At 43.3% G+C, this 8,845-nt stretch overlaps 2 long non-coding RNA genes across 2 annotated transcripts; one reads left to right on the top strand and one right to left on the bottom strand.

Moving 5' to 3' along the window:
- Window positions 1-2,503: 2,503 nt before the first annotated feature.
- LOC125335024 lies at window positions 2,504-5,068 on the bottom strand. The gene is made up of 3 exons (XR_007207300.1): window positions 4,816-5,068; window positions 4,181-4,287; window positions 2,504-2,555 (listed from the first exon to the last, which is right to left on the bottom strand). It is a non-coding gene; the product is annotated as an uncharacterized LOC125335024 (long non-coding RNA).
- Window positions 2,524-8,527, top strand: LOC125335027. The gene is made up of 2 exons (XR_007207301.1): window positions 2,524-2,720; window positions 7,806-8,527. It is a non-coding gene; the product is annotated as an uncharacterized LOC125335027 (long non-coding RNA).
- Window positions 8,528-8,845: the final 318 nt, after the last annotated feature.

Below are 8,845 nucleotides of genomic sequence, written 5' to 3' on the forward strand. Positions count from 1 at the left end.
CCTAGTTTTCCCTTTAATTAAGACCAATCCTGTTATCTAGATCCTGGGGAAAATTAGGATACATTTAGCCTTGCATTGAGTAAGTGTATTTATGATCATTCTTGGTACCATGAAATTGTCTTTTCCAGGAAGACTGTCTCCTGGATTGCTTGCTCTCAAGGACTGTCTGTCTTTATAGGTCTGGTTTGGGGTATAAGTGTGTGATCTTTCCCGGCACAGAGACCACCATATAGACTGAGTAATGGACTATGCCCTTTGCCTTAGTTTATTTAAGGTCTTTAGTGATAAAAGTAGAGGAAGAAAACCTGTCCTTGTGCTGCGCTCACTTTTATAGATCATACCCTTCAAAGAAAAAAATCTGTTAGTGGGATGGTGGTGACAGCTTATTTTTAATAAGGTGGAAAGCTGTCCTTCTCTTAACCCTTGGAGGTTAAGCTGTCCTTCTCTTAACCCTGAGTCAGTCCTCCACTAAGTTCCTCATTATCTCTTTCACTCCTTTTGTTCTGTTCCTTCTTCCCTTCTTCTTTAACCTGTTAGATATGCACTTTTTTACATTGCAGATTAAAAAGTAGGCCAGATCCTCCTCAGAAAAAAAGGCTCTATGTTCCTACTTGTCCTTCTCCTTACAGTCATGGAAACTGATGTTGGAGTTGTCTTGCAGCTCACAGATCACACCCCCATAGCACTGAGACCTGGGCAGTCTCTTTGCTGTCTGCCTTCTCTTTCTCAGGTTCAAGCTTTTTCTCACACATCTTTTTTCCATGTCCTTTTAGCTTCATTTTTATTATCCCCCGTATCTCTGTGATTGAGACTATTTTTTGTGGAAACCCGCTCCACTTCTGTGTGTGAACTGCCTCAGCAAAGAGCACTTCACAGCTGGCAGGCACCTCTAGAGCCCCGGACTCCTCAGGAAGGGCAGGATGGCTGTTCCCTGCCTGTAGTACAGCAGCACTTCCAAGACCCCACTGCAGAGCAGGTTCCTCCAGACAATTGTCTTCACAAGATGGTGCCTGCCCAAAACTGCTTCTAATTGGAGTGTAAGGCAAAAGACCATGAGAGAAACAAGAGGTTCACAGCACACAAGAAACTAATGAAGTAATACTCAGGGAGTAAACTTATATAGTGAGATAATGAGGCTATAGTAACCTATAATAAGATTATTCCCCAGAGGCTTGTTTTTGTAAAAATTCTAATGTGCAGTCCAGACTTCCATGCTTCCAATGCTGCTGCCAGTCCTGTGCCTTGCTGCTGCTGTCCTCCAGGTATGAAGGCCTGAAACAGCCCTGTTGCTTTTGAGTTTTCAGAGGAGCAGAAAGCATCAAAATGCCTAACTTCAAACAGGGGATTGTGTTCAGTGCTTGCAGAGGATGGTGAGAACAGCTCCTGGGACAGACATGAGGAGAGCAGATTCAGCCTGCCTGGCTCAAGTAGTGGAGATGCCTTTCAGAATTCAACCTTTCAGCACAGTTCTCATGTTCTAGCAAGTTGTCAGCCTGCTCTTTGAAAAGGCATCCATGTAACTCTGTGAACACGGTCCTTTCAGATCCCTTCACTACTGAGCACTGCTCTGTGAACTCAATACTCTGAGCGGGGAGTTCACACAGATCAACCTTTTTTATACTTTTCCTCTGGCGCATCATTCTCATTTTATAGCAAAGTCACTTGAATTTGACCTGAGCTGTCACAGCAGAGGATATTCTGCAAGCTTTGAGGATAATAGATTTGTTTCAGAAAACAAATCTACACTCTTCCATAAGCCTTGAACTAACTTGATTTGCCCGCAGTAACTGCATTCCTGTGACAGCAGTGTGGCCTGTAAAGAAAGCATTTAATATTTTCTAAAATCCTCCAGTCCTTGACTTTTCTGTAAGATACTCCCTGTATACATAGACATTCATAGCCAGACTGACTCCTCCTTGTTGCCCTTCTTGCTAGAGAAGTGTCAGCCCAGAGATGACTGGAACATTTCTGAGATAACAGACGTAGCTCCAGTTTTGAACTGTGAATAATATGTGGGGGCTGAGCTGCTCTAGATCAAGCAAGAAAAAAGTAAAAGGGTGTGAAAAGTAAAGGGGTGAAAAGCAACATGAGGAAATTCTTGGTTAATGATGAGCATTGGATAGACTGGCACAGATACTGTGACAGTCTTAGAAAAGAGAACTCTTTGATTACTTAAGCACTTTATTTTGCTAATTGCAAAAAGGTTACTTCCGTCTAATCAGTTGTTCCTAATAACAGATCAAGCATATCATCACATACCTTATCTACATAAGAATATGCACTAGTTCAGTTCAACCTGGTGCCATGTGTTGCATGAATATTCTTATTTAATTTAAGAATGTATTTCAGTTTATTATCAAACTGCCTTGAGCTCATATACAGTAAACCAGAAAAAGACCTGTCTCAGGAGATTGCTGAGTTAACCACACACTTCCAGAGCAACTTGTCTCACAGGGTGTGATTCCTCTGGCAGTCTTGTAGACATCTTTATCTGAAGTGGTCACCACAATCTGAGTATCTGGAGTCAGTGAATCTAGGGCAAAATTCATTCCATCCTAAAGCAGATGCATAAATGAGATTAGTTGAATTATACCATATGGGCATCTCTCCCTCCCCATTGTTCCTAAATGGAGCTAAAGATGACAAGCTCAGCTGAAGACCTCTTGTCTCTGATGGTCTGCACTTGGATCATGTAACTTGACCTGTCCTGCTCCAGAGAGGTAACCTGAGCCAGACTGGACACAGGACCCCACCCCATGGTGATGTCTGTGAGGAAAGAGTCTGACTCTGCCTTGGGTGCTAGTGGTGGTGTTGGTGTGGGCTGCAGAACATAAGACCTGAAGTATTTGATTATTGCCGCTAAAGGCAGGGACAGCAGTAGCCTCAGAAATGACAGAGAGAGAGGAAAAGAGCCTAACGCCAAAGTGCAGTGAGGCTGCGGGGTGCTCAGACTGTTCAGCTGACTGCAGAAAGCATCTCTATGGGCCTCCCACATTTCCTAGGAAGGAGGCATGGTACAGATAGTACATTTGCAGGAGAGGACGACAAAGACATGCATGGTCTAAGTACGCAAGAGTGGAGACAGCTGAACTCACAGGCCAGGAGACTCTGAAATCCCTAGGGGGGGAAATGATGAGGGGTATCAATAATTTTAAAAATGCAACCCCTGCTCCAAGGATCAGGAAAACCTAGAGGGCATCAGGTAGTCACCTTGAGGGACAGCTGTCAAGACAGGCAATGTGAGTGATGGAGTCTGGAGGTGTAGTTAGTGTTCGAAATCACTGATAAGAAACCTCAGGTACCCTCTGCTGTACAGGGCAAAGGATACCTGAAAACCATCACTCTGCTGACCTTCCTGTTAACTTTTCCTTGCAGTCAAAACTGTGACTTGTCAGGAGCAGCAAATCTGCTCCTCTTGCATCCTCTCCCTGGCCTCCTCCAGGGCACGCAGGCAGGATAAGGACTTGTAGGACAGAAGAAAGAGGGAGCTGCCTCCTTTATATGTCAGCAGTTCAGTCTGGGGCCACAGCTCGCTCACCCCCCTGTAGGCTCCTCCATGAATGATCCTACAGATACACTGAGCTTTCTTGAATCTCATTGGTTTTGGAAAGAAATCTGACTCCAGGTGTTCAGAAGGAAGAAATTCACTTTGTGAAATATTTTCATTTAATAATCTTTTGGTCCTATTTGCTCCTAATAGGAACACCCCTCTACCCTTTTTGGAATATCCTGTGCATTAAAATGTAGAAAAGATGATTTTGTATGGAGTTATCTGATGTTCAATTCACTACTGACTATTAAAACTCGTGAGATATTCTCCTTGTTATTCTCCCCCTTAAGAAAGAGAAATGGTAACTCAAGAAAAATGGTTTCTTGAAGTGTTTTGATATAACTGAAAAAGCATCCTGTGTCACAAAATGGTGGCTATTGCTTTGGTTGTTTTCTGATCTATTTCTCCCCAGAAAGAACTAGGGATGAACTTGGGAGTAAAATCTCCTGGGATGTTAGCTGTCTTTATGGGACTTGTTAAACTGCTGAGTTCTGAAATGTTTGTCATTCTGATTGATTGGGTAGAAAAGCTTCAGGTCACAGAGGCCAGGCCTGGGGTGTGACAGCCATGGCCTGTAGCTAAGCCTAGCCTTGCTGCTCCAGTATGTTACAGTCCTGGAGAAGAACATACCTTCCCCAAAACTCTTGACAAAATATAAGATGCTGGACTTGGTGGTTGTGCACAGTGGGGGGGATCCTGTGCCTCTCACAGGATGGTGTTAACTCCAGTATGGAGCACTGCAGGTGAAAGAAAAAATAAAAAAATGAGAGCCCACAGTGAAATAATTGTCCAGATTAAATAACTAGGTCTAATTAGGTTTTGGGAGAGCTTTTCAAATTCCAAAGGCTTCTGGGTGTTTAAATTTTTCTGACATCCTTCCATTATCTGAGATATTAAGGTAGTTAAAGCCTGAGAAAAATGTAAGCTATGTCTGCATATTTTCTGTGGTGCTATCAGTTAATCCGAAGGCTTTCTCAAGGAATCTGGTTCTTAGTCTGGGATTTAGAAAAATTACATTAATGTTCCTTTCCCCCCAACCCTACAGCCATTAGATTTAAGTTACAGTCTCTCCCAGCCTGATTGCTACAAGTTCCTGCTCTTGTGTCTCTTGGCACTCATTCCTCTCTTGTGAGTCTGCAAAAATGCTGCTGCCCACCTTGCCGCTCTCTCTTGCACTCACTGCACCAGCACCACCCGAAGCCATCCCCTGACTGTCCTCTCATGTGACTCAGTCCTGGGTCCTCCACAACCCAGCCAGGTATTACCTGCACTTTTGGTCTGGATTCCCAGTTCAGAGCCTCTTCTTCCTTGATCTCCCACACATCTCTGTTTTCTCATGAGATTTTGAAGGAGACTAACTCAGAAAACAAGGTCCTGTGGCACCTGGTCCAGACAATGAGGAAAATCAAATATTAGAGGTAGAGGTTGGGGTGCTTTTTATGCCTCAGGAGGAAATTGCTTCTGTCCCTTTTGCTGAACCCACTGGTGATCCAACCAGCTGTGGACCAAAACTGCAGGTTAGCAGAAGACCTGAGACCTGGGATCCATACAGCTCTTAGGGGAGTAGCTGTGGTGATTTCTGGAGTGTATAAGAAGAATTAGGCACTGCAAAAAATTAAGGCAGCAAACTGGTCTCTAAGTGCAAATCCAGCAGAGCAAGTGCTGCAAATCTAAACCCTTGATGCCTTGGTACACATGGCATGTGACAGAGCTGACATGATGAAGTTTCTCTCCCCAGGGTTCCTTTCCCTGCCCAGCAGTGCAGCTTTGGACAAAATTATTTGGGGACTGGGAATATGGGCTCCTTCCACTATTGCCTTGTGGGCACTCAACTCTGGGATCCATCAGTTCTCTGGGACACAGAGACTAGCCAAACTTGACCCAGTGCATTTTGGTGGGTGGGAGGGGCGGGAGAAAAGGCTTTTAGTACTGATCTACTGAAAGGTGCAAAAAAGACAAACACTTAAAGCAGGATCTTCCCCACCCAATCCTGTAGTTTCAACCATCACATCTGATGGGTCAAGCACTAGCCTGTATATAAACTCTGCAGCAGGTTTATACTGCAGAGCATGCCAGAGTTCTGGCTAGCAATCCTGCTGCCAGAGGGACCCGCTGGGGCTTGCCAGACTCCCACTTGACCTGGGTACTCTGCACTCTTCTGCATAAAACCCAGCCCATGGAAAGTGAATGTGAAAGTGCTCCTTGATATGTCCTGGTGAGCTGGAGGGTAAACCCAGGTTTCTCCCAAGAGCCACTCACAGTAAATGGCAGAGGAGACCATGGAGAAAAGAGAGGCATAGAAGGGAAAGTAAAAAATTCAAGAAAGATCAGCCAGGATGAATGTCAGTGACTGACAGAAAAGATACAAGAGAAATGGCCTTCTGAGCTCTCAGAAGTGTTGTTAAGAAAAAGGACAAAGAAAAATTTTTAAAATAACAATATTTAGGAATTTTTGTCCTATCAAAGAGGTACTAAGGGGCCAGATTACAGAGAAGGATTAAGGGCCAAAATCAATAACCCATTTTAAACCTAGCATGACAACAGCTGGCAAGGGACTCTAGGAAAGGAGAGGAATTGTTTAAAGGTCATTGGAGTAGCTGGGAATTAGGAGATTAAGCTGAACATCGGCTTGCTCATGGCTGATTCAGATTCCCTTGAGTCACTGCTTCTATCGATGAATCCAAGCCTCTGAGGCCGAAAGACTCTGTCAAGAGAAAAGGACATCCTCTTCTGTGAAAGGCTGACAACAGACAACAATGATTAGTGCCTTAGGCAGGGACTTGAGCCAGCCTACCCAGCAGATTATCACATCCTGCCAAATTGTGCTAAATGTAAAAAATCTGTACCAGGCTCTCCTCCTCTAAAGAGCTCCCACAGGGAAAGGGGACAGGGTGTGTTTGCAGCACTTCTGCAGGGAACTTCTGTCTGGTTGTCATGGCAGTATACCATGCTGGTCTCTAACACTTTTCTAAAGCAATATACTTATATTAAAAAAAGAAGTAATAGGATTAGCTGGGCAGTTACATTGCTGAGGCCTAAATGTGATTAGTAATTCAAACTCCTTCTATTTCTAGATGAAATTCTTAGACTGGAGGTCACTTTTCACAGAAGAGAAATGGTGTTCATCATTCTAGGAGCTGGTAATTCTGTATGTATAGTTTGATGTGTGCTAGCAACATCTGAAATTAGAGAGGCTTTCTGTTGTGGTTTCAAAGGTTGCATTTACTGCTTGTCTCTACTGCAAATGAAGTTGCTTGACATAATTATACGGAAAGATCAAATTGTTCAGTGTTTTACTATCATTTAATAAGGAGACATTTTTTCATCAGAGGCTAGAATTTGACTTGATTTAGTGATCCAAAGTGAAAAAATATGAGCCCTCTAAGGCTAATTTAACACAGGTTTCAGTTGCACATGCATAGTATTTCTGACTGTTTGAGGGAGAATCAAAAGCTAAAATGAAAATGGTTTTTAAGTGTTGTTTTATGTACTAAATATATCTATTAAGGGGTCTACTTTGACCAGGCAGATTTGATGAATGCAATATGTGTAATGTTTCTTGGTATTTCCCTATTACAAGATATATAATCATTGTTGTCATGCAGCCTATGACATCAGAGATGCAATCCAAACGTGTCCCTTCAGCACTAGCTTGACATGAAGTGCTTTTGAGAGAGACCCTCTGTCAAGGGAAAATATGCTGAATTCCTTTCACAAGAGAATACCTTAATATTCATAAGGTATGTGGTCCTGGAGAAGCTGCAGCAACCTTAGCAGTTTGAAAAGAAGTATCACTGCAAACAGGTATAAAACCACAAACACAATGTTTGGGACTCAAGATGTGTTTTGAACTCATATTACTTGTCCACAGTAGTACATTTTGTTCCCTGATTTCAGCATCAAAATGGTCTGCCATGAGATTTGGAGCCCTTAGGGACAATTCAGTGGCTGTTGGGCCATATTGGTAATGCTTTCTGTGACAGCCACATGTCCAGCACCATGACAGCCTATTTCTGAACTATCAAACCAGAGAGCATGGGTTCAAAAACTGTACCAGGACTTAGGAATTCGATGGTGCTGTGCTTGTATTGGGCAAAGGCTGAACAAAAGGTACCAGCAGGTGCAGAAGCCAAAGATCACGCAGGGTTCTCCCTGCTGAGGGATCACTGGTAGATTTTCTCTGCAATCATTACTGCTTTGTTCTTCCTAAGTCAACCTTCATAGACAACCATGCTATTTGTTTGTTTATCCATAGACTCTTGCAGCTCTGAAAATTGTCCTTTTCTCCTCCCAAGAGTGGGATGAAAAAGACGGGGTGGGCACCACGCAATGAGATGACACACGGGATCTGGGGAACACAGCATTTCAGCCAACCAGGATCTTTTGGGAGCTGCTGCAGAAGCCAGAACCACATGGAAACGTGTCCTGGGAGCAAGAACCGAGAGCCTGCATGTGCCTCAGAGGCAGCAGGGGCAGCTTGGCCAGGTGTGCCTCGCTGAAATGAAGCACAAAGCTGTCCTGCTGGAGCGGGTGCCCAAGAGATGTCACCTGCAATCAGTGGAAGGAAATGGGACAGCACCTTGGCACATCCCTCAGCCTGTACTCCAAGTTGTCTTGATCTCCACCTGTGGTCACCCTTTGGGTCATTCTGCCACCAATTGCATGGCATTTCTGCCCAGTACCAGCCTGTGTGTTCTACCAACCTGCTACCCAGGGGACTCCAGGGGATCCCAGCACACCTTTTACTACTGTGTTGACAGTAACAAGGTACATCACTTGAATTTTGGCCATGGAGTAGAGATTGTTTGAAACAATGAAGGAAGGCTTTCATCAGTTCTCGGAACAACGATGAACAGAATTATGCATTTGTTTAACAATCAGTCGTGCATGAGATGTAACGATTTCCACTTCCTGTTTCTTGTCTATCTTCCTGTTTTTAAAAAGTATTCAATAAAAAGAAAATGTTGCTCAAAGGAAGGATTTAATTATAACTACCTTTTCATTGCCTCAGCTAGAGTGCATAAAACTGTATTTTACGCTCTGATGTTGATCACATTTTTGGGTACTAGTCCAGATACTTTGATAGTATTCCAAAGTAAGTGGGTGAGTATTAAAGAAATTAGTCTTGGTCTATAGTTTTATAGATCAGAGCAGGATTATTTCGATTTAAATAATTGCATAGTTGATATAGCTGCAAAAACTACATGCTCAAAAAAACCCCCAGCTTTGTTCAAACAAGTATTTTATTCGACCCAATATGAAACATTTCATTTACTTTTCATGAGATAAGACCTT

The sequence above is a fragment of the Corvus hawaiiensis genome, chromosome 1, assembly GCF_020740725.1.
Source record: "Corvus hawaiiensis isolate bCorHaw1 chromosome 1, bCorHaw1.pri.cur, whole genome shotgun sequence".
NCBI classification, from domain to species: domain Eukaryota; kingdom Metazoa; phylum Chordata; class Aves; order Passeriformes; family Corvidae; genus Corvus; species Corvus hawaiiensis.